Source organism: Chroicocephalus ridibundus, chromosome 1, assembly GCF_963924245.1.
Source record: "Chroicocephalus ridibundus chromosome 1, bChrRid1.1, whole genome shotgun sequence".
NCBI lineage: Eukaryota > Metazoa > Chordata > Aves > Charadriiformes > Laridae > Chroicocephalus > Chroicocephalus ridibundus.
The window spans coordinates 206,948,762-206,973,563 of NC_086284.1; the positions used below are offsets into that span (position 1 = coordinate 206,948,762).

At 40.6% G+C, this 24,802-nt stretch overlaps 1 long non-coding RNA gene across 1 annotated transcript; it reads right to left on the minus strand.

Moving 5' to 3' along the window:
* Nucleotides 1–1,130: 1,130 nt before the first annotated feature.
* Nucleotides 1,131–24,464, minus strand: LOC134510337 (uncharacterized). The gene is made up of 3 exons (XR_010069561.1): nucleotides 23,177–24,464; nucleotides 19,089–23,036; nucleotides 1,131–2,157 (listed from the first exon to the last, which is right to left on the minus strand). It is a non-coding gene; the product is annotated as an uncharacterized LOC134510337 (long non-coding RNA).
* Nucleotides 24,465–24,802: the final 338 nt, after the last annotated feature.

A 24,802-nucleotide genomic window follows, 5' to 3' on the forward strand; every position in this document is an offset into this window, starting at 1 on the left:
AGTTGTATGCCCCACATTGTGCAGAATGAATGTTTCTACACAATTTTATTTGAAGAACTCCATGAATAATAGCCTTGAGTGGTATTCTCAGGCTGGAAAACATCATCTACATCAAAAATGTAAATATGTCTTTAAAAAAAACAGTTTTAATTATTTAGGAGCTAAATGCACCAAAGAATGCCCTAATTCAAGTTGTATGAATGTTGTGTGACTTCCCTCTGAAGTGAGGTTACAGTTGTTTAGGTACCTTAAGGACACATTACTATTTTAACTTATTTTATTTCTCCTATATCTAACCTGAACTCTGAATATTCTGGGCTTCAAAAAACATTTCTTTTTGTTAATTACCACAATCTTATTTTTTATTCTACGCTTTAATTACTGGTGCATACTCTATATCAATATTAGTCCCCTTTTTCCCAAAATCCTGTGATAATATTTTTGGCTCTCAATGTAAAGTTCAGCTTCATAGGTCATTTTAAAGATCAGTACATCTCAGATTGCCTGAACTAAAGCCAGTGAAGTCAGTGGAGAGTAATACAGCCTACCGCTGATCTGCTTTTTGTCATTTCTGGAAAGGTTTGAAGTTGCTTAATGTATGGAAAGTTTGCAAAAGAGTAACCTTTATTAAAATCTAGGTGGACTTATAACATTTGCTATTGTCTCCACCAAACGACCCGATGAAGTAATCATCAGGGTCACCGAGGAGGGGAGGCAGCATCCTGCAGAGCCGCAATTCCAGCTCACTGGCTGGGCTCTGTTCATGCAACTACGAAGTGCATCAAGGAGCAGTGTACGTATGTACAACACGCAAATCTAACCACTTGTTTGTACTTTTTGTAGTTCTCACATGACTAAAAAGCAGTACTCAATCGTGACTAATGTTTTTCAGCCTTTTACCCTGTGTCTTTTAAACTAAAGATGGGATCCCCACGACATCATCTTCCCCAAACTGTGGAGAGCACAGGCCACTCATTTGTAGAGATCCTCTCGGTGCTTCACGTTCAGATGCGTCAGTCTGTGGAGCCGCCCCTTCTCCAGCAGACGTAACGGGCTCTCCGGCTGCGCGCGCTTTACTTCTCGCTTTCAAACAATCGGCGTTGGTGGGCTGCAAACACTGTAAGAGTAGCTCTGTGTCCACTAGCCTTCCTTTTGTTCAGGGCTGCAGCCCTGCTGTAACGACTGCCTTCTGATCATCCTTCCATTAAGAGTTGTGATGAGCTGGGGAAGCCGAGTGGTTTGAAACACGCTGTTGTTCCTGGAAGAGCAGTTTAATCGGAGCAGACTGGTCCTTTCAGGTGAAATGCCGTTAATTCACTTATACGTCCTGGATGCACAAAACGTGGAGTAACTACGTGACTACTTCAGAGAGTGAAGTGAGAGTCCTCCCCGTGATTGACGGGGACGAGTGTGAGGTGGAAGGCTTCCCTTCTCCAGTGGGGGCTACAAAGTTTCAACACTTAGCCAGAGGCTAATCAAAACATCCAAGTCCTTGAGAATTACCTAACAAACTAAACTTGTGAAACTGTTTAGCCAGAGGAGGAAAAAGGGGAAAAGTTATTCCTCCCCAGGTGCTTTGTAGCTGTCAATCCTGTAATACAAAGCCACGCCAGCAAAATGTAAGAATAACGAACTCAACTAGCAAAACGATTGCAACCGCGAGCCGGGCTTGCTGCTGGACTAAATGGGGCTTAGTAGCCTGCGAGGGTGAATTGTGTTCATAAAGGTGGAGGGAATGTGTCTTTTTTTCTTACGGGCTTGTTGGGATTGGACTAGACCAGGGTATAAATGCTGCGGAAGGAGAAAAGCACAGGAATTAGTGCTGGACCTGAAAGATAAAGCTGCAAACTTTAGCACAACTGTGCATCTATCATTTTTGCTTAAAATGGGGTATCTCTGAACACTAAACAGTAGATATGTTAGGGTCTGTAAGTACCACAGTAAGTATCTTCTATTTTTATTTGCCCAACAGAGAAGAGAAAGTCATTGTAAATTAGCTGCTTATTGGTCTCAGGCTGTCCCAGATGCTGGATTCATATTTCAGCTGCTGATACCCCACGAGTACATAGTTGAAGCTATCAGGAGTTACGTATTACAGCATACTTTCTAAACACTGTAATCCAATCTTCGGCTAGGTTTCCACCTCTCCCAGCCCATCTAGAATACAGAATAAATGCAAAGAGAATTAGAGAAAGATATTAAAGTCTTGGAAATATAACTAATAAATATAAAAGCTGGGAAAAAATTCTGTGCAGCAAAAATAAATTAACATGATTAGCGTAGCATCTTTAAACTTTCTTTTTTTAATTGAAACAATTCCAGAATTAAAGTCACTTAAGGCTTGTCTTCAGGCCAGACTGACTGGAAAATGTTTCAATTTCAATAAACCACTGTTTGGTTTAGTCTGAAACTGGTAGGACGTGAAAAACTTCAACAAAACCTCATTTAAATATAGTAATGCCCAATTTCGGTAATGTAACATGTATAAACAAGATGTCCATCAGTTTAGTTGGCAATTTTGAAAGATTTCCACTAAATACTCTGCAATCCTCTGAAGCATTTGAGAACCACAAATACTATGCTCTTATTTTGTCTGCTATTTGGAGAATAAATGTAGCTTGCTTTCTACTGTTATTTTATGCTGGTATTTTTCTTATTCCTGTTTCAGTGTGGTTAGCGCAGTTAAGCTTTTGCTCAGAGTCGTTTATTCTGTTGGCTACTGGTTGTGCCCTTGACCTGAGCTGGGGATTTACTGGTGCAAAACGGGAACATAATTTGGTTTTGGTTTGGACCAGAATTTGATGTAATGTTTGTAACATTTGCATGCCATTTGCATCTTTACGGATTACACTTAGGGGCAAAGCATGGGTGCACATTTGAAAATCAACTATTAGCTTTCTAGACACTAGCTAGACAAGTAATTTTGCTGGTGGGAATAAAAATCAGGATTTAAGGGAACATTAGTGAAATTTTTCTGCTGCTTTTTTTTTTTTTTAGTTTTGTTTCCTCTAATACTAATTAGAATGACTGTACATTTTCAAATGTGTCATTTCAGCTTTCAGTTTCTAATTTTGCAGTATTAGATGGCCAAGACTGTATTCAGGTCAGAGTTTGGATTTTTTACAGACAAATGTCATTTGTACCATGAAAAATACATATGAAAACTCAACTCACAAATTTGCAAAAACTGAAGAAAGTGAAAGTCAGGTTTACACACATTAAAGAGTTAAACCAGTAAAGAATCCGGTTCAGAGGCCGAGCTCTGGCTACTCGAAATGATTTGCGCTCTCTAAAGGGGTGATTCAGACAACACGACTGCAATAAGGCATCAGTTTTCACTTTGGTTCATTTGAACTATTTCTTTACCAGAAGTGCAGGCAGTTAGCCATAAAAGTGGCCAAACCAGGAATGTATTGTTCTCATGTTTATGCAGTCAAAAAAACCCCAAGCAGGAACCTTTCAGCCATTCTATCCCACTTTGTCAACTCTTCGAAAGTCTTCCAAAGACAGGGTGATATGAAATATGTTTCCTTTACAATAAAACATTCCCAGAGAAAATTCTGAGGGCACAAGCCACATTTCTGAAAATTGCAATGACTCAAGTGACCTCTTGTTCTGACAACTGCAATTTTAAGCCTCTGCTACTCTGATCTGTAATCAAGATAGGGAAAAAGAAACAGAGATGTGGGCAACACAGGCAGGACTGGATTGCGTCAGAATATGGTATTTGTTTTCTTGGCTGACCAAATATAAAACATAACTTTGAGATAAAGGGTAGTAAAAAAACTGTAAGGACATTTCCTTTCTCTTAAATCTCTTCAGTTGTACAATTGTTTCAAGTTGGTCATTTACGTTGAAGATTGTTTGCACTGCACCAGTCTGAGGGCAGTCCTGCCCTCTGGAATCGTAGTATGAAAAGCTGGATGGCATTTCAAGGCATCAGTGGTCCATTCCCCTCAGCTGAGCTGGTCGGCTGTATCCTAGACCATCCTCAATGGAAGTATGCTTAACTGTTCTTAAAAATTCCAGTTTCCTAAAGCCTTCCTAGTCTTCCAAGTGGCCTTCCGGGAGAACTTATTTTGGTGTTTAACAGTCCTTTAGGTTGGAAAGCGTTTTCCTAATGTCTATGCTAGATCTCCCATGCTATAAATTAAGCCAGTTATTTCTTGGTTTTCCTCTTGTGGCCATGAACAAGAATTAACTGTCTGCTCTTCATTTAAGGAGAGATTGTTTCATTTTTAAAAATCTACAATTATTTAAATATATTATTAATATGATAAAATGAAATAATACTGGCAGGATGAGGATTTGCTGTAGTGCACCTAGTTGGCGATCTGTAGGCTCCCTCTCCTTTCCCTGTGCCAGCCTGCAAGGGTTCCTTTGCAGTAAGAGAAACCCTCCCTTCTGCTGGATAAAGGTCTGCCTGGGTCTGCACGCACCTGTGTGGCCATGAGTAAATTCAGCAACATCTTGCTCTGCTCTGAATTTTTACACTTTTAGGGCAGGTGGAGCAAGGACCTAGGGCGTTGGCAAATACCTGCGCTCAGTGAATTTGTCTCGGCCATAAATTTTATCCCACAAACATAGTAGCCCCTTAGACAAGCTTAACCTCAAAATGAGTGGATCTTGCCATTGCTTAAAACTATGGAATCCTGTAAGACCACAGCAATGGCTTTGCAGGTCAGGACACAATTTGATTCAATGTTTTAACCTTTTAAAATATTTGTAAACACTAAAAGCCAAACTATATTATCGTGTAAAGCTGGAGAAACTGAGTTCCGCTGAGTTAATCCTGAGTAACACTGCTGCCCATAAACACAAGTTTGACCTCAATGCGTATGATGGACAGGATTAATCCATTTAAAATGTTTGCAGTGTTTCAGAAACATGAAATGTTTCTGTGTAAATGGTAAATATTAATTTCTCTACATAATGTGGAATTTATTTGCCAATGGAAAAAAAATATTTACCCCAGTGACCAACATTTGGTCTCCGTGTAAGTTACAAACTGTAGCTCTGCAGAGTGGCTGTGGTCATCCCGCTCTTACTCCGGGCTGTGTAGAGGGAACTGAGTGCGAGCATAGTAAATGGGGACAATAAAAACCTCGGGATAGTGAAAGCTCAAGAGCAACTCAGCAGAACAAAACTAACTCCAAGAAATAACAAGTACGTTTCAGCAGGTCCCTTCACTTCTGTCCCCCTGCATGCTTTGAAACAGGATTATCACGTATACAGACTGCACAGTGAATCTATGTCATTTAAAGGGAAATTTATGGGGCCTACCAACAAATTCAGAATGTGCAGAATTTCAGGAATCATTAAAAATATGGATTTTTTTTACCTCATTTTATGAAAAAAACTCCAACGTGTGCCATTTTTGTCCAGGCTGCAGAACTGATGCCGCACTATCTTATTCGATAGGCAGAGATGCCAGAGATCTCCAAAGTGTGAATATTTCTGCCTTTCTGTAGGTCTTGCGACAGTAACACTTTTATAATACTTCTGTACCAGTACCGTCTAACCGGTTAAATGCTGTCCAGACTCCACCCTTGATCATTGTACAAATCATCCTCTGGAATAAACTGAGAAGTGACTTAAGGCAGGTGTGAAGTGCAGACTTGGAAATTCTGCATTCCCTTAGCCTTTCTGCAGCTCCCAACATCCCTGCTGCGATCCATCCAACATCATCTTCCCGGCTGTGAACTCATGCTGATAGCTTCCCTAAAGGCAGCCAGGCAACATAGTCTTCTTCATTGGTTTCATACAGCTTTATACAAACCTAAGTATTCTGTTTAAAATTCAGTGCGATTTTTCCAGAAAATTCAAAGTAAGTTGATATTTCCACGTGGGTTAGAAGAACAGAAGCAACACAAACCCAGAAATAACTTCACATCTTGCACTCAGCACTCTAATGAGAAACCCAAGCACTCGGTTTCCCAGTAAAACTTCCCAGTGCTAATTTTCATGCAAACAAACTACTGGTTAGAGTGCTAATGTGTCTTTTGCTATGGCTTGTGAGACATGTTTCACTGTTTTATGGTATTCTTTTGTAGGTGCAATAGCAATCTATTGCCTATGTAAGATTACATTTTCAAAATGCAGTCTTTTTTAATGTATGCGCCATTGTTCTGGCAATTTGAATTGCATATAAATATTAGTATAAAATTTTGCATTGTAAATCGGCTTTTAATGTGCAAATTATAGTGCATGCATGAACGTTTTGAGCCAAACATTGGGAAAATAGATATAAAATGCATTTTTTTTTAAATGAACTGATAAGGAGTTATGTTGAATATGCAAAAGTATGTAAGAAGGGGAGAAAGGGTAGATAAAATGTCAACCTTGATATTTCTGTCACTGATCATGTACATTTTTCACAAATGAAATGAAAAGTTCAATAAAATGCCAGATCAGCTTTTATTTTCCTTACTTAGAAGGAGTGTTTGTAATAGTTAAGGTTAGACATTTTCTGTCTGGGGCAGAATTGGTCTTCTGTAGTCCTAGCTTTAAGCTGTAACTTTCAATGAAAGTTTTCCAGCGTAAAGACTTTGAGATTTGCTTCTCCCAAAACATGGCAGAGAGTTCATGGAAGAATTCCTTCTGCTTGAAATGGGCTTTGCTTCTCAAAACAAAGAAGGAATGGGATGGGAGAGGTTTATTCTGTGCTCACTGCCGTCAGCAGGAAGCCTTCTACAGAAGAGCATCAACCTCAGAGGGAACATTATAACCAGTAACAAGCGTTTTCTGGAGCAGAGCCTTGATCACAAATTTCTCTTTGCGTCGAACACACAGTCACCAAGCCATCTAAATGCATCTTTGGAGTTGCAAAAAGACTCAAGTGGGCTTTGAATTCATTCCAAAGGCATTCAAGCCTATCTCTACTGTAGGTAAACTTGTCTTTGGAGCTCTGCAAATGCGTTGTATTAATTTTTTATTAAAGTTCTCTTGACTTGTCGTGCACACAGTGCAAAAAATGAAAAGATGTTTTCATAATATAACTATAGAGACATCTGAATGATAATAAAATATTAATGATCTCCTTGTTTAGTTTTGCAATTGATAGAGGCTAGGGAAACGAAGACTTCCCAGTGCTGTTCTGAAACAGAAAGGCCATATGAGGAGAAAGGCCACATGAGTATATTGGTAGAAACTATACAAAATAATACAAAAAAGTAAACACCTTGTTCAGATTGATATGATGGAGAAAAATCAACAAAACCTCTGTACGTGATGTGTTATTTCACAAAGTTATTAGAGATGTTAGAGGTCAACGGGCAAGGGTCACCCAGTGTTTATAGTATACTGAAGTTTTCAAGTTTTTTAAAAGCTTAGATTCCTCACCAAAGTCTTTGAAAGAAATGGAGGTATCGTGTAATAAGAGAAAGTTCTCTTCAGGGTTCTTGGCTTCACAATGAAGGACATTATGAGCAGAGGAAAGTATCTGTACTGAGACAGATAATAAACCAGCCATAAACAACCTTGGGTAGACAGACGTCACAGTGCTAAGTTTGCAAAAGGTGGAGAATTGTTGAAGATAGTCAAGTCAAAGATGACAGCTAAAAATTGCAAACATTGAGCAGCTGGAATAGATTCTGTATGAAGAAAGCCAAAACAGATTCGGACTGACCAGCTTACAAAAGAAAATTTAAGGAAAGATAGGAAAGAGAACTCTAAACTTGTGAATGCAATGGAGGCTCGTATCCTGCGATAACGAGGAATTAGGAGGAATCGAATGAAATCCTATCAGGCAATAGATTTAAAATGAACAAGGGATGTACTTTTTCACATAACATATAATTGCATTGTGGAAGTCGATACCACAGAATGTTTTGGACATGAAATACATAGTGTCAAGAAGAGGAGCTGATACATTTGCAGACACCCTTTGGTAACTATAGCACAGGCCAGTCAATATATAAACTCTAGTTAAGGTTTTCCTTCAGCTGGTAAGTGCCAGTGCCTCCAGAGGACCACGCTGTGGACGGGTCACCTCTTGCATTCGTTCCCTTAGCATCCACTGTTGGCCACTTTAGAGACAGGTTACAGGGCGATGAGATGGACTGTGATCTGACCTACCATGACAAAAAAATGTTGTAATACTTTCTTCGTTGACACTTTGGAAAGAAACACAATTAAATAAGTTTGCTGAAATTCACTCTCTGGCCTCTGTGTACACCAAATACCAGTACAAAAAAATAAGAGGCATAAAAATAGAAAAATTGTTAACGTTAGGGCTTTCAGTGAATATCACTGAGTGACCATTAAGTGACCATTATGGTGAGAAAACATTACCCATAGACTGCCCACCTGTTGAATTTGAGGGGAGAGGGAAATGGGGAAGGATTTTAATGTGTGTTGCTAGTAGTTACTGGCACATTAGTACGGTACATTCAACAGGCCTATACTTCTTACACTCAATTCCTAATCCTTAGAATTTATCCCATTTGGATATCCCATTGTTGGAAAAACTCCTTTTCTGTTGAACTATGTCTCTCGATGGCAAAATTGACCTGAAAATATTCTCTCCACCTATCTTACAAATGTTTTTTTTAAAAATGTAGGAAGCAAGATGTGCTGGCTTTTTAAAGCTTGGGTCATGAATCTTTCTTATTCAACTTTAGTAGAAATTAAAGCCTCAGCGAGTAGAAATCTACATTTAGTAATCACCTACCATAATCCATTGTGAATTATGAACTCAAAAGGTGACAAGAAAATAATAACTGCAAATGTATTATCATAAACATTTCTGAAAGGTAGGTTCTTCTGTGAAAAACAACTGAGATTGCTGGGAGGTCAAAATGAAGAAGTTTGCCTTAGACACGCACGTGATGAGCAACCAGCACAAAAACGGCAACAAAAGGAGTGAGAGGATTAAGTATTTGGCAGTCATAGTCCATAGTCTACAGCCAACTAAATTATGAAGTAATAATATTAAAAAATAATTACCTGACCTTCAGAAAGCTATTTTTAAAACCCAGATTTTTGAGGCAGATGCTTCACGGTTTTTCATGCAGAAGCTGAAAGTATTTTAAAATGTTAAAGCTTCTATGTGCGGTTTCTGCCAAGATGGAATACGATATTTATGAGATTGATTTTGTTTCTGCCTTTGCAAATTATAGCTAATGACAGAATAAAAGTGCACATCAGAATCCCCTAATACTAATGTGCTTAAGCTTATTCAGTCTTCATTTTCTTGTGGGCGCACCAGAAAGAAGAGACTGAGAATTCGGCAGCTATTGATATACTCTCAATAAACAACGGCCAAAGCCGGTGCCGGCTTGACTCCAGCAGCGCTATCAGTAATTCCCTGTACCCTTTTCCTGTGGTTGACCCAAATGGGTGTTCATGCTGGCTACCTCCATTCCTCCTCACAGAGCGTGTGGAACAAGAAGTCTAAGCAGGGCTTATCTCCTCCGGCAGAAATACTGTATAGGAGAAGAGGCCACAAACATTGGCTCCCGCGTTGTCCCCTGTCCCCTGGTAGGCTGTTGGCTGCAAGAACCTTGCGCAGAAATTGCATTGTAGTTGCTGCTGGGGGTGTCTGCAATCAACACGTACTGTCATTTGTGATGTTTTTCAGCTTGGCTTTTTGTTAAATATCAACTAGGCTGATCATTATTGATGAATTACATTTGCTTAAGCCTTTAGGAGATGAAGTGAGAAGGGTCTGTAACAAATCTCTCTACCCATGTAGAATGCTTCCTTTTAGAAAAGCCAAACAGTTGAATCAATGGAGGCTCCAGCTTTTTGGTGATTGACTGCTTCTGCTGAGCTGACTGCTGAAAGCAAAGTGTGATCTGGAAAGCCTGATAATCCTGAACATGTGGAAAACAAGGCAAAATGCTACAGGTTTACAAGCTGCTTCATAAACAGACCTTGGAGCAGCCTTGTGGCAGGAATGGAGCAGATGGAGAGCACTGGTGCTGAGGTAGCAGAATTATGCTCAAGCAGAAAAAGAATTATTTCACATTGTCACTAGATGTCAGAAAGTTTATCTGCAGTCACTCAGCAACAACCAAAAGCACCAAGCTCCCCCCAGTAGAAAGTCACAGTAGTAATAGTACGAAAACTTTCCATATTTTGTTGTGAGACACATGAAAATCATAATCTGTCTACAAGAACTTTAAAGTGAAACATAACGATGGGGACAGCACGAATAACAGTCTGGACAAGCTCTGCATAGGTGAATTGTATGAACAATTCCTAGAAAATATTCTTGAGCAAGGTTTGGTGTCTCCGCTGCCAACTTTTCAGTGAGAAATCTTAAAAGATGGAAAAATATAGCTTGTAATTTAATGCAAGCCTGGCTCTCACTTACTCTGTTTCAGGGTATGAGAAGATGTAAAAGATGTAAAACCAAGGAGAAAGCAGAGCACAGTACACTTACCATAGTCTACAAATGATCTGTCAGACATAGGCAGAACCAATGCTTTTAAAGAAACTAAAAAACTTCGGGATGGCTGCTAGGAAATTTCATTGATTCTCACAGACATCTAAAATAAAAAAGAGAATTGACTGTAGGAACTGGACTAGTCCTACTAGAAAAGGAAATAGTTCTTCTGAGGAAAATGCATAGATTTGGGGAAAACCCCACAGAACTCATGCTAGTATTGTGTTGATTAAAAAAACGCAAAAAAAAAAAAAATCCAATACAAGGCAGAAACAGAAGGCATTATTTTTTCACCACATAGAGAATACTAAGAATAAACTCACAATAAGCCTGTGCTAATTTGTGAGGCAGCTAGCAGAGCATGGAAGCATTTGGTAATGGAATTATTTGAAAAAAGAGGTGACCAGGACCTTCTGAGAGCTGACTATTGCATTAGTTTTATTAAAGAAATTCAGCTAAGTAATTCGTTAGTCAGCAAGGAAATGAATCACAACAGGACAGCATTAGCCAACAACATCTATGATAAAGTTGTTTCAGATAACAGAACACATTAAATATCTCAGGAATTTCAAATATTTGAGAGGTATGGAGGTTTCATAGACACGCTTGCAGCCTGTATTATTCAGAGGTCAATGGACTTTGAAAACTATGTTGAAACAACACGGCAAACACTAAGGCAAATGAAGATGATTAAGACCCTATCTTGGTTTACTTCACCACAAAGCCACACCTCTGCATTCGAGAGCCTCAGTCACATGTGTAATACGGACCGGGAAGATCAGGTTGGCAAAAACGCAGACATTTGAGGGTGTTCTCATGAACTCAACCACCTCCCATTATGAGAGTGCAACTTGTGACGACAAAAATGACGAGGGTAAAGAAAAGTAACTGTCTAACAAACCTTTAGATCCTACCACCAAGCAGAGACAAAGAGGCAGCTCATTTGCAGACAATGAAAACAAGAACCACCAAATGATATAAAACCTGTCTTTCAAGTCAGAGAAGCCACATTCACTCCAGATAAAAGAGGATATTCCAAGTAGGACTACTATCCTTCTGTTTTCTCATGAATACGCCCTTCTTTCTCACTTAGAAAGCTTGTCTGGCACGATATAGAGGAATTCTGTATTCATCTAAGATTTTGAGGTATGCAGCAGCCCGTTTCCTGGTAAATCTGACTGTTTTGCAGTAACAACGCGCATGCACAGTTGTGAGTGGAGGCTTGGCAGAGTTTTGGAGACCCTGGTCATTTACAACACATAGGAGATTGTGGCTCCATGTGTACAGTAGGTTTGACGTTTCCCCAAAAAGTGTGGCTGTGTGCGCATAGTGCCATGGCGTTGCCCAGAAATTCCAGGCTCATTCTGCAGGTCCAACCCAGAAGACTTTCATTGTGCACACTGACTCTGCGCTGACAGTGCATAACCCCAATTCAAACCTGAATAATAGCAATAGAGGTAAGATCAGAGTTTCATCTAGCTCTGCAACTTGTCTCTAATAGTGTCTACCAAGTGAGTGTCCCAAGAAGATTACAAGGACCCCCTAGAGACCCTTCCCAAAATAATTTTTGAGTATCTAGTGATCAGTTATTCTAGGGCTTCCTAAACTAGATGCTGTGGGTTTGTATTGAACAGCCCTTGGTGTCCTTTTCTTCTATGAATTTATCAAATTCTTTTTTGAATTCAGGTATATTTTTAGCATCCCCAATGTCCTGTCACAAGTTCTACTGGTTAATGATGTGATGGGTGAAGACATAGGTCCTTTTGTTCGCCTGGAGGCTGGCATCTTCTGGTTTCATTTGATGTCTTCCAGATTTTGTGTTGAAAGAAGCAGTTATTTCCTACTCACCTTGTCCAGGCCACTCTTGATTTTATTGATCTCTAGCATATGACTTCTTAGTGCCCTTCACAACAAAAACCTTCATCTGTTTTATGGTTCTTCATCCTGTAGCTGCTCCCTGTCTTTAACCATACTTGCTGCACTTATCTGTATCTTTTACAGTACTTCTGTATCTGTCTTCAGATGGATACTAACTATAAACACTATTGAAGACGTGGACATATCATGTATTTATACAACAGCAAAAGGGTATTTTATATTCTTGATTCTTTTTGTAGTGATTTCTAGCATTGTTTGCCTTCATTTTACGTTTCTCTACAGTGAATTTTTGTTGCCCAGTCATTACGTGGTAGGAGGTTCTTCTGTGAGTCTGCAATCAGCCGTAGTCTAAATCACTCTGGCTAATTCAATATCACTGGCAAACGTTTTCATCTCTTTTCGACGCTGTTTTCTGATCACTTGTGATCTACATCGAGCAACGCAGACTTCAGCACAGAGCCATGTGGGACTCCACGTGTGATCTCTTTCTACTGTGAAAGGCAACTATTAGTTCCTCTCCCTTCTTCCTATCTTCTGAACTTTTCTTCATGTCTGATTATCTTCCTGAAGTGCCTCGAGGGAGGCAACACTTTGAGTGCCTTCTGGAAATCCAGGCAGATGGTATCAAACAGATCTGAGTTGCCAACAGGTTTTATTGACTCTGTCAGAGGACTTTGGTAGATTAGTGAAGCACGACTTCCCTTCACAAAAGCTGTGTTGACTCTTCTTCACTGTACCATATTTACCCTGATGTCTACTAATTCTACCGTTTATTATCATTTTTTTCTGGTTTAACCAGTACAGGTTGTTAGTTCACAGTATTGAAGATTTGCCCCGGAGCCCTGTTTAAAAACTGGTATCAGGATAATAAGCGCTAAGTTTAGCGATGGCTCCTACGAGTTGTATTTTATGGGAAGTGTATTAAATGAATGCAGTTAGGCAGCTGGAGCTCTGCCCCTTTAAAGTGCGTGCAGGAGACAGCCCCAAGACACTGTGCCCATGCCATGGCATGGACAGGAGCAGTGCTGCTGTGATCACCGGGTTTGAGAAGCCTCTGAATAAAAATCCTGCTGAGTGTTTGCTCTCCTGTGTGGATCTCCAATCCTGCGAGCAATACAGAAGATAACCCCTCAGGTTTCATTTAGAATGAAACAAGCCTAAAGAAAAAAAAGCTCAGGCACCATCTAGATTTGAGCTTAACCACGGATCAGGCTTTTCAGGATTGGCGAATTTTGCCGAGCATATTAAAAGACTGTTTATTTGGTTCTACTAGTTTCCCAATACTGTGACTGTTGACTTCACTGGATTTGTATAATGGAAGGAAAGGCTAAAATGCAAAGCAGATTTAAACCATGAGTACAGCTAACTTCATGAGCATTCTGCCTTAGGAGTTGTGTGTGGACCTGAGAGTGGTTTGGTTTTCTCTATTTTTTTATTTAGTATTCAAAGCAGTCAGCCGTGATATTACCTACTCATTGACTTTGCCAGATAGATTATGGAAAAAAGTAAGTGGTTTGTTATGTTACAGGCTCTTGGGCTCTTGCCTGTTTGGGAGAAAAATAATGTAATCCCAAGAGTTTGTACTGGATTCTGCAGGTATTTCCATTAAGGCAGCCTGTACGTATATATAGCAGATTTAGTCTATTAAACGTTTGTCAATTATGTATCTTATTCTGAAGACTTCCTGGCCATTTCTTCAGCAGCTATATCCCTCCAACACACTGGCACCGTACTCCTTTGTAAAAAAAATCAACAGTCCAGGCAGTGTGCCTATCACAGGGCATGTGCTTTAACTTAAAAAAAAAAAAACATTGATAGAACATATTTGCCTCTTATTTTTTTGTACATTGCTTGTGACTATTGCTATTATAAATTAGAAGTTCTCAAGTGTGTCCTCCATCACGCGCACTTTCAATTTGGCTTGATGCTGTCTGTAATTAAAGACACAACTTTAGCTTTGCTGCTCTGCCCACATGCTTACACCGTCTTTCTCTTTCTTGACATTAATAATTTCCATCCAGTTACATTCTTTGCTACATAGTGCTTTTAAAATGCTGAGTATATGCTATAATACCTAATGATGATTTATATATTGCTTATTTAGTGTGTAAAATTACATCTATACAGCACGGAAAGCCATTCTCAATTTGTAAACACAAAGTCCCCAGACAGTATAACCATCCAGATGGCAGTGAGTGTGAATTTTGCATTTTGATTGAGATGGTTAATATTGATGTGAAAACAACAACAACAAAAAAACGTGTTGGTAGAATATTGCCTCCTGACTGTGCATCTGGCTATGTAGCAGGTACATTATTTATTCCAAGTGAGAGAACACGTTGCACCTAGAAAACATAACTAAGTATAATGGCTTCTGACTCTAATCAAGTGGAGTTTCTTTGGTGATGAATGGAAATCGAGGTGTTCCCTACTGCGGAAGGTATAAATTGGTACAACAACCAGTACGGAAAAAGCAGTGAGCTGTTTTAAAGTTAACAATAAACCAGAAAACATATATACAACCAATACTGCAACCAAGTTACGTTAATGATGAAGTCTTAGTACTTTCAAGAGTGCATGCTCAAAAATGATAGCCAAATGCATGTGCAAAATAGTTTTATGACTGATTTATTTGAGCAATAGCTACATTTTGTAAGTAGGAGCTAAATGAAAGGAGGAAAAGGACTGATTTCAAAAGAGCCTCATGTTACTTTTCTTCAATGAGTGATGCTGAAATGTAACAGCTGCGTTGTATTCTACCCTCATTCTTTGTGCAAATTTCCTTTTATCACGACTGAATCATTTTTTTCTTCCTCTTTCTATTTTAGTTCATAAATTTATAGATTTTACCATCCACTTTAGTTCACTATGAAACTAAGAAGCCCGAAGTCTGTACTGTGAAAATGGAACAGTTTTAACTACTGAACATTGCATGCAAATATTTTTGATCTTCTGGATCTTTTTGTTCCATCAAATTTAATTCAACCAGTGTCAATATAGGTGCCATCAGACAGAAATCAGCTTTTTAAAAAGAATATTCCATCATAATAGACCGGCTAGAGAAGCCAAAACTGTATGCCAACACTTTTTAAATGATCACGTATGTTAGTATCTAGCTTCAATGCTGATATTTCTTTACAAAACAAAAACAAAAAAAGGAAGTAAATCTAACCTTAATAAATCGTCAGGCAATGCTTATCAATGACCAGTTACGGTAAGGAGATGGGGATTAGTTCAGGAATTGTGAGGTAAGTATGAAACTGTCTAAAGCAAAGAGTGGGCTGTCCTTGCAAGATGATCTTCTGGGTCACTGCTTGCAAGTGGAATTTCTTAGAATTCAGTCTTGGGCACAGTATCATTCAATGGTTCTATTCATCATCTTCATTAATGATCAAAAATATGAATATACTAATGAAATTTTTGATGGCAGAAAGCTAAAGTACGTCAAAAAGGAACAAAGGCAATCCTTGAAGACATGAGGACTAGGAACAGGGTAGAAGTTAGAGTGAACTCCATTGCACTGGGGGGCAGTTCCTCTACACGCTTTTGTCACAGAGACTGTATTTACATCTTGTAATCATCTTGTCATCTTCTAGATGGTGTAAAAGTCCTTCTCCTTCAGAGCTTGCACATGAATGACAACATGCACCACCTCTGCTGTATCGTGATTCCTCTTTCTCATGGTAGCCACCTAAATTCTGTCCCTGCCATCTAGGATGTCCTTCATGAGTCTCTAGGTCAGAACTGTGGCTCCTCAACTGAGACTTTCGGCTCGTGGCCAAGTCTGTCTGCACATTTCTCCTTCCACAGCCTCCAGGTTTCTAAGGAAGTTCAATACTCAGTGGGAGAAAATACTGGGCACCTTATTTATTTACTTATCCAGCATTTCCAGTGGGCCTGAGGTGCCAAGACTGAATCATATGGACTATTTTCTGAAGAAAGAGCCATCCTTGAATGCTGGACCAGCTGACTTACTTGGTTGCTAGGTCCTATGTCAATGTCACAAAGTCCATGGCAATGCCACTGCCTTGATTAGCCATTAATAGAGTGTGCCATGAATGTCTATGGTTTATTGATATCTCCGTTGCATTTCTAGTGCAATGTATGGTTTATGGTGGGAATGATGATGGCTGCCCAGTAGGGTACCTTTGGCCACTCCTTGCTGCTGACATGCTGGTCTGCTCTTGCTTACCACTAGGTAGTGAGACTCTTAACCAAAAGCTTCCTCCTGTGTTTACTTTTTTTCCATCAGAATTGCATCTACTCATCGTGTCTTTTACCCTTCATCCCTCGCAAGCAGACCCAGATGTTAGGAAAGTTTTTCAATAATCTGGAACTTGGCGCATATCTAATCTTCCTTATCTCAGAAAGATTGATTCAGCTTAAAGAATTACTTTGATTCTCCAGCTATGGAGAAGGCCTGTTAGAAATTATTAGAGGTTTATGGCATAAGAGGAGAACAAAAGTGTAGCTTCTCTAATATAGTAAGACAAAGATGATTGCAATGAAGAGATATTTTGCACAGCAAAAAATGTCCTGGAAAAATTTAGGTTGGAAATAAGAAAATGCTCCTGACATTACAGTAGCGAGGTTCTGGAACGGTCATCTCACGCGGCCAGCAGAGGCAAACAATGTGATTTATTTTGAGGTGAAGCTTGACAGTGTTTTAATCAGATTATATCCAGGTTTATATGTGATGGCAGGAGCTTGGACTTTGTGATTTTTGCTGCTCCTTTCTGCACAGACTTCTTACTCTTGTGTTCATGTGTTCCTAAAGTTAGGGGACAGTTGTGCCCACGGATTTCAGCAATTTCAGCTACACATGAGGCTATTATGCCTTTTTTGCTCTCTCACTAATTTTTCATCGTGCTCCAAGCCCATAGTATGGCATCTGGTGTATCTGGTGGAGATGGTGAAGTAACAAAAGCTAAATGCCTAGACACATTTTTTTCGATGTTTTCATTAAGAACATGATATGCATCAAACCACAATACTTAGAACAGTACTGCAAATAGATTTCTGCAAAAGGGAAACTTCGTAAAATGTGTATTTCTCATGTCACCTAAATAATTCTGAAGAATTCCTCCTTTTCTGAAAGACTTTCCTTCTGAGATAGACATGGTCAGCAGTCAGAGAATTCTTAAGGAACTGAGGACTGCAGGCGATCTCCCAGGTGAACTCCACACGATGGTCTTGAAGGCAATAGCATTAGATAATTATCTTACAGAAAAAAACAGCTTCTCCTCACTGTTCAAAGGCTGCTCGAGAACTCCTTATTCTTCTCAGAATAAGATGCCTAATAATTTCTAGATTTCACAAGATGTAGTTATTTACTTTTATGACAATGTTGTCTTTTAGCTTAAGTAGAACTTCTTTCCCCTGGATTTTTTTAATCACTTGGTATATTTATAAAGCACTCATGACCCTTTTCAGCCTTCATCTCCAAGTCCTTATCATTGTCCAGAAAGACTTTCCATTCTTCTCTTCACACTAGTAGCCCCTCCGGATGTGACTGCAATCTCATTACAGGCATATCGATAACGCAACACTAAACCTCATTTTATTTGAGTTTTTCTATCAGGTCTTGAAAAAATCAAGTTGAAAAATGAGTTTACAGAGAGAATTGGCTTTCCTACCTCTATTCAACCTGTTTATTTTTAGCTGAGTATTACTGAATATGGAAGCAGTCCAGTTTACATCCTGGTTTGATTTCCTGTTTACATGAGCCAGTCCGGTGTCACCACCGTATTTCTGGACCCCCTCTGGAAGCCTGTGTGCAGCCTTCCTTCCACCTCTGAGGAGAGCTGCCCTACACAATAGAACTATTGTTGTGCTCTCCGATAACAAAATATGAATATTATTGAACACCATATATGTTGGGCTGCTGTCGCTTCGTCAAACGTGCACAGATGTGACAGCAAACCTCTCACTGAAATGTGGGAGAAAACTCACATTAGAGAGTAAAGTCAAACCTTTGTTTGAAGTTAATATACAAACAGACCTGGTCCCATATAGGCTGGCTCCCTATAGTACAGCTTTCATGGGCCTGAGGGGGAGGAGTGTCTTTAGTTTTCTTTTTCTTTTTTTTTCCCCGTCTGGTTTTGTTTCCCAAACTGTAAAGCTCACTATTTCCCTTAAGAGACTATTAAAAATATTTTTTAATCTACAAAATAGTCGAGAATCTGAACTGGCCATTATGACCAGTAATGGTCGTAACAGCAGGCGTTTCGCAGGGGGAACTCTTTGAGAGCTCAGTTTCACCAGCATATCTAATGCATTAGGAGCATTAACAGCAGTCTCAGTCCTTGTTATTATTATTTTAATAGAATTTTCAGAATAAAATGGAATAGTACATGCATTCAGAGAACACTAATGCCAGGTGAAGGAGCAGTGTTTTATCATTTTGGCTTAGACTTTTTCTAATAATTTTTAGTTTTATTTTCAGGAAAGACAGATTTTAGAGAGGTTGAAATATTTTCATTTGTATCAATTAGGATAAACCAGAGACAAACATTAGCCTGAAGTTTGTTTAAGGATAATACAAATATTGCCACACTAATGGATATGAACCTTGAAATAGAGCAGATAACAAACAGATTAATTCTTTTGTTCTCGAGGCTGATACACAAAACCTAAACACGATAAATGATGCAAAGCTCATTCAGTTTTTACACATCTTTCGGATTCATTGATGCAAGATTTTAGTACTAGGATTTCTGGATATTTTCAAAGCGGCATCGCAAACATAATTTGTGTTCGACCAGCTGTTTTCAAGATCAAACTCTGAATGGCACCTAGCACGCCCTGTGCACAGGCTTACCTTCTGCTGCTGGTATTTCCATTTCAGATGTGCTGCGGCGGCCGTGCCTGGGGAATACCCTCGCCGAAAGCTTTGTCACAAAGAGGCAAATGAGGTTCCCCCAGCGCAGCCCAGCGTAGTGCTGCAGCTGGCTGCTGGCCGGCAGCAAACCAGACCCGTGTCACCTTGTGCCACACGTACAGCCCAGTCACGAGGTAGAAAAAATTCCCGCTTTAGAAATGCTATGTCCAATTTTAACACGGTCAAAAGATACAGATGGAAAACAGCTCCTGATTTTCCTGATCTTATGTCCAACGGTGCAAAGCAGGTATCCTACTGAAATCAGCGTTCCTGCATTAAAAGCGACGTGTACAAGTAACAGTCATCAGGCCTCTCAGTGATTGACGGTGAAACTATTGAAAAGTAGCTATGGAAAGGACACACAGCAATTTATTTGGGGCCCATATGCTATTTATTTTAATAATTGCAGGAAATATTCATTGTATTCTGAAGCCCACTTTTTTTTTACATTCACAAGAATCAAACAAAATACCTCAACCAACAGAGTATATCTTTAATTATATGAAAATTTTAAAAAGTCCAACAGAAAAATTTTAAGTCTGGACAGTATTCCACTGCTGTTTTCTTCTTAGAACTGCTCTTGGTAGAGGATGATGTTGCTGTTTATAATGCACACACTTATTTTCGTTTCCGTTGCATGTCAGCAATACCCAAAAACCACTTTAAGCCTGAATGCTGCTACAGTAAGTGCAGCAGCAAGAACAAAGTTTCTTCTATGTATGGAAACTGTGTGCGCACGGTGTGTGCGTGTGTGTGTATGTTACAGTTAGAGAGGAATCCAAATTATGCACTGATTATGAAACTCAGTAATTATGATCCAAAATATTTATTAGCTGTGTAAGAAATGCCACATTTAGAGCGTTTTAGCAATATTGTGCAATGAGTCCCAGAAGATGGCAAGTAAATAAATAAAAACTAAGCAAGCCAGGTAAAATTAAATTGTAGTAGTAGTAATTTCAGTGATAAGTATAGAAGAGAAGTCTGTCATTGCCTAACTGAGAGTAATAGAAGCAAATGTCAAGAAATCCAGCAGTCACACGCCACTTAACTAGTATGAATGGAACATCTTATACAGACACTGATCAGGTCTTTATGACTCATTTAAAATGACATTATTTTTTCAGGTTTAAATCAGAAAGTTGATTTATTTGTTGTATACAAAGGATACAATGCATCTTCCTCAGATTACTGTCCACAATGTCCTTTATGTTCAAATGGACTATTTTGAGAATCCATGAGGATTGCTGTTTGTTAGTTTGTTACTTATAATCGAAGTGGTCAAATTGTAACTGGGGATCTGCCAGAAAACCCAGTATGATTAATTTTATTCCCTTTGGAAACAAAAGTGACTAAATACCAAAATGTTTTGAGGGTCAAAGTATACAAAAAGTACCTGACGCTGATATTCCGGTATGTAACTACTTTCAACCAGCATGGAAGATTTTGACATTTGCGGAAAGGCGCATTGCATTTCAGTTTGTCACATCAAAGACAAATGTTTCATTTGGATTTAGTTTTTATGTGTACCCTTAAGCTGTTCAGTAGCTTCCTGGCATTTATACTCCATGCTCCAGTTCTTTCATGGGCTGGGTCCCTACCCCGGGTTGTACTGTCTTCAATGGTAAGGACATTTCTACATCTGTAAGTTTACCAGTACATTGGTTTTTTAAGAAAGCAGAAAAACTTTGGCAAAACCGTTTCGTGCAGAAAATTTAACTTTTACAGGAACAGCATTTTCCATTGAAACACCATTTTTAGAAAAATTCCAACCAACTGCACTTAAAATATATTTCAGGAGTCTTATTTTAAAATCTATGAATGGTAACATCTATTTTTCATCCTAAATGATCTTGATTACAAAAACTTTACAGGCTCTCAGTACAGATAAAATTCATTGAGGTTTCACATACAGGATATATTGATCATAATTTAATTATAATTACAGTAATACATTAGTAATTACACACCACTGTGACGAATATGTTACTCCAAACAGGTAGTTTAAAATCTAAGAGTTTGCAGATTATTGAAAAAGGGAGGAGAAAACTGGTGCCAAAGTGAGCTATAATCGTAACATAGTCACACCAAGCTACAAGGAATGCACAGTCTTGTTTTGCTGGATGAAGGAGGAATCAAACCATAGGAGACAATGCCCTTAGTCGGAGCTCTAGGGTTCTTTCAGCCTTCACTCCCACCCCAGTTCTTTGATTTCTTTCTGGAACACGGTTTTGGGTAGATACACACTGGGTTTTGAACATAGCTGCAAGCCACGCAGACACTGCAGCCAAACAGCTTTGGGGTGAGCCTGTGCTCCACGCCAGCCTTCAGGGAAACCTCCAAAGCCTGGTAAACTAGGATATTTGGTACCCGCCCATTGACTGGGCATAACCATGGTATACACGCTGGGAAACACATTTACCAGTTAACACATGCTTACCTTGTGGGAACATGAGAAGACACCTTTGAACATAAAAAACCGGCTGTCTTCCTTCCCTGCAGCAGCTGGAGTAGTGCACGGCAAGGCAAAATGAGATTAATAGCAGAGAAGCTGCATGTAACCTACTTATTTTTATCCAAGGATGGATAAAATCCACTTGTATGGATTGTTAAAATACAACCACAATTTTCTTCTGCGGATTTTGGTTGCAACTTCCTGTTCTATCTATAGGGTGAGTAATTCGCCCTGCGTCTCTCTCTCTTTTTCCGCCTCTCCTACAGCTACACAAATACACACTCACGCACACACGCTAGATTGGTCAGATGTCTGCATTTAACCCAGACAGCTTGAGTTTCAGATCAAAAGTCTCGGTTAAAGCACTGCTTTTGCTGCTGAAAGTTTAGGTTTCTGGGTTCATAGCACAGAGATGAAACATTTGCTGGGCTGACAGAGATAACGCCAGTGCTATTGGGTTTGTGCTCAGGACTGTCTGGCAGCTCTCACAGGTACATATGCATATGCAAACGATGCTAGGCAAAGTTCTCCACCCAGTTATTTCTAATTTCTTCGTTTCGTATATGCCATTGTTTTGGCTAGAGACACGTGCCTTGTTTGGGGGGCTTTTTTTTCCTTCTGTAGTTGTATATCCTTCTTATCAGTTAACCCGAATGAAAGGTCACCGTTACACTTGCTAGTCCACAACAGTTTATGACAGTGCAGTGACAGACTATGGACCAGGCCAGGTTGATAACAGGGTCCTTTCAATGTGAGGCAATAATGCATGAGATTCAAATGTAATAAATCATCATCTTGCCTTCTCTCCTAATCAAGTCCTCTGTAACTGTTTTGTGAATAAACGAGCAGAGCGAAGATGACCATTCCACATTTAAGACTTCATCCATTGGTTGCTTAGTTGCAGGTTATCACTTTTCTAAAGTTACATGCCACCTGGCACTGGCAGCGGGTTTGCCAGGGCAACTGCTGAGCAAACTAAGCAACCTTCCTGAAGCAGACGGAAATGAAACAAGGTGGCATGAAAAGACTGCATGATGATCCAAGTCACAGTTATCCTTGGTGATGTCTGTGCCCCATCTATGTATGTATGTATGTATCTATCTATCTTGTTTCTGTATTTCCCTTTTACGCTGCTTTTTGGTAGGCTTGGAGAAGGAAAAGGAGAAGGAAGAAAGGGATTAAAGCAAGAAAAGCAGGCATCTTTGTGGTTCTTCAGGGCTGATTGATTAGCTTGCTTACGGAAGCTGGTGCACAGACCTGGAGAGGAGACTGATCTCTGACAGCTGATGCACTTGTGTGGGGTGCCCAGTCTTCAATATTCATGTGCAGTGGGAGGTTTTCAAGCCTCACTACCTCAGCACAGAATTGATGCCGTTTCCCAGTTCCTTGATGTGTCCTTACGTCAGTTCCATGTTAGGCTCCATGAACATCAACTGCTAAAAAACCAACCCTTTTATAAGAGGCTGAAGGCTGCAGCAAATCATGCAAGAATAGTACCTCAATTTTCCAACCTGCTCCTCTGCCAGAGGCGACTGCTTCTATAGCAGAGGCAGGAGAAGGAAACATGTCCACTCACCAGCAGCTACAGTTCAGGGTCCTACGTCGTAGCTCAAAACTTGCTTTCATTAGGAAGATGATGAGTTGATGGGCTGAGGGTGGTAGCATGCCATTTGCTAATTCTGGTACAGAGGTAGTAACCTTTGGCCATCAGATATCTAAAACAGTAATATCTTACACCACCACAGGAAGACCAAGCTTTTATGTAGGTTTGTTTCGGTCACAAAGCCAGCTTAATTGAATCAACTGAGAGGAAAAAACACAGTTTTTCTAAGGGCTCAATCAGCTCCCTGAGCTGGTTCGATGTGTCGTCCAGCAAGCGGTTGTGCTCATGCGACTGCAGGCACAATGTACTACAGCGGGTGGGAATGAGGAGTAGAAAACAGGCAATTTGGAAGTAGTGCCGGGTTATGCTTCTCAGCATGGACCTTTATCATTCGTCTGTGTGACCAAGTTTTATCGGATCAACTCCATCAGTAAAGGCTGTGTAGTTCTGCACCAGTAAAATTACACTTTAAAAGACTTTACTTTGTATAGTTATTATGCTATAAGGCTATACATACACACACCTCAAATTATTCTACTTTGCTGAAGCAAAAGTTATAAATGTAATCTGGAGAGCAAACATAGAATCATAGAATGGTTCGGGCTGGAAGGGAACTTAATGATCATCTAGTCCCAACCCCCCTGCCATGGGCTGGGAACATAAAAATGTTCCAACCTTTCCACATAAAAGAAAGGCAGAAATAGAACTGTCTTTATCTTGCTGGCTCGTTGCATTTCGACACTGTCAAAACACCAGGTAAGAAGGGAATTTTAAAATATTTCCTGTCAGGAAGGCCCGAGATGCCTGCGGGCCGGGGGGGGACCCTGCTCCCCTCAGGACCGGCCCTGCGCCGGACTCCCCGCGGCCACCCAGAACCAGCCCACAGACCCTCACCAACACCCACGGGCAGACTGCCGCGTGGGGACATTTTTATTAAGTATATATATATAGACGCGGGGAGCAGTCCCCGGTCAGCAGCCGGCGCCCGGCCTGTCACCTGCCGTGGCCCGACCGCCGGCCCGGCCCGCCATCTTCCCGCCGCCCGGTGTTTACCACAGCGGCGCCGCCCGCGGGGAGCCCTTCGCCTCGCCTCCGTCACCCCCTTTCCCCGGGCACTTTCCCCGACTTCGAGCTTCCCACCCCAGGAGGGAACCCTTTTCCTCCGGGCGTTTCAGTAGGGCGTTTCGTGAGGAGGCGACAAACCCCAGCCCCGCGGCCGCCGAGCGCGGAGGACGCAGCGCTGTCGCGACTACAGATCCCGACATCCCGCAGCGCCAGCCACCGCCCCCCGGCCCCGCCACCGCCCCATTGTACTCCGGCCACAGGAAACTGCACTCTGCTCCGCTCTGCCCCCCCCCCCGCCTTCCTTCCGAGTGGTCCCGTCCAGAGCTCCATTCGGCGCCCTGCGGAAGGTCCCATCCCTGGGAAACGGGAGGGGCCGGCAGAGCGGGGCGAGGCGACCAGCGCAACGAAGGGCTCCCTCGAGGCTGGGCTAGCCAGTGATTAGCGTGCCCGGCCACCAATAGAACGAGGCGGCTGTCAGAGGGGACCAATAGGCGCGAGGCGGAGGCGGGCCGGTTGCCGGGGAGGGGCAGGCGT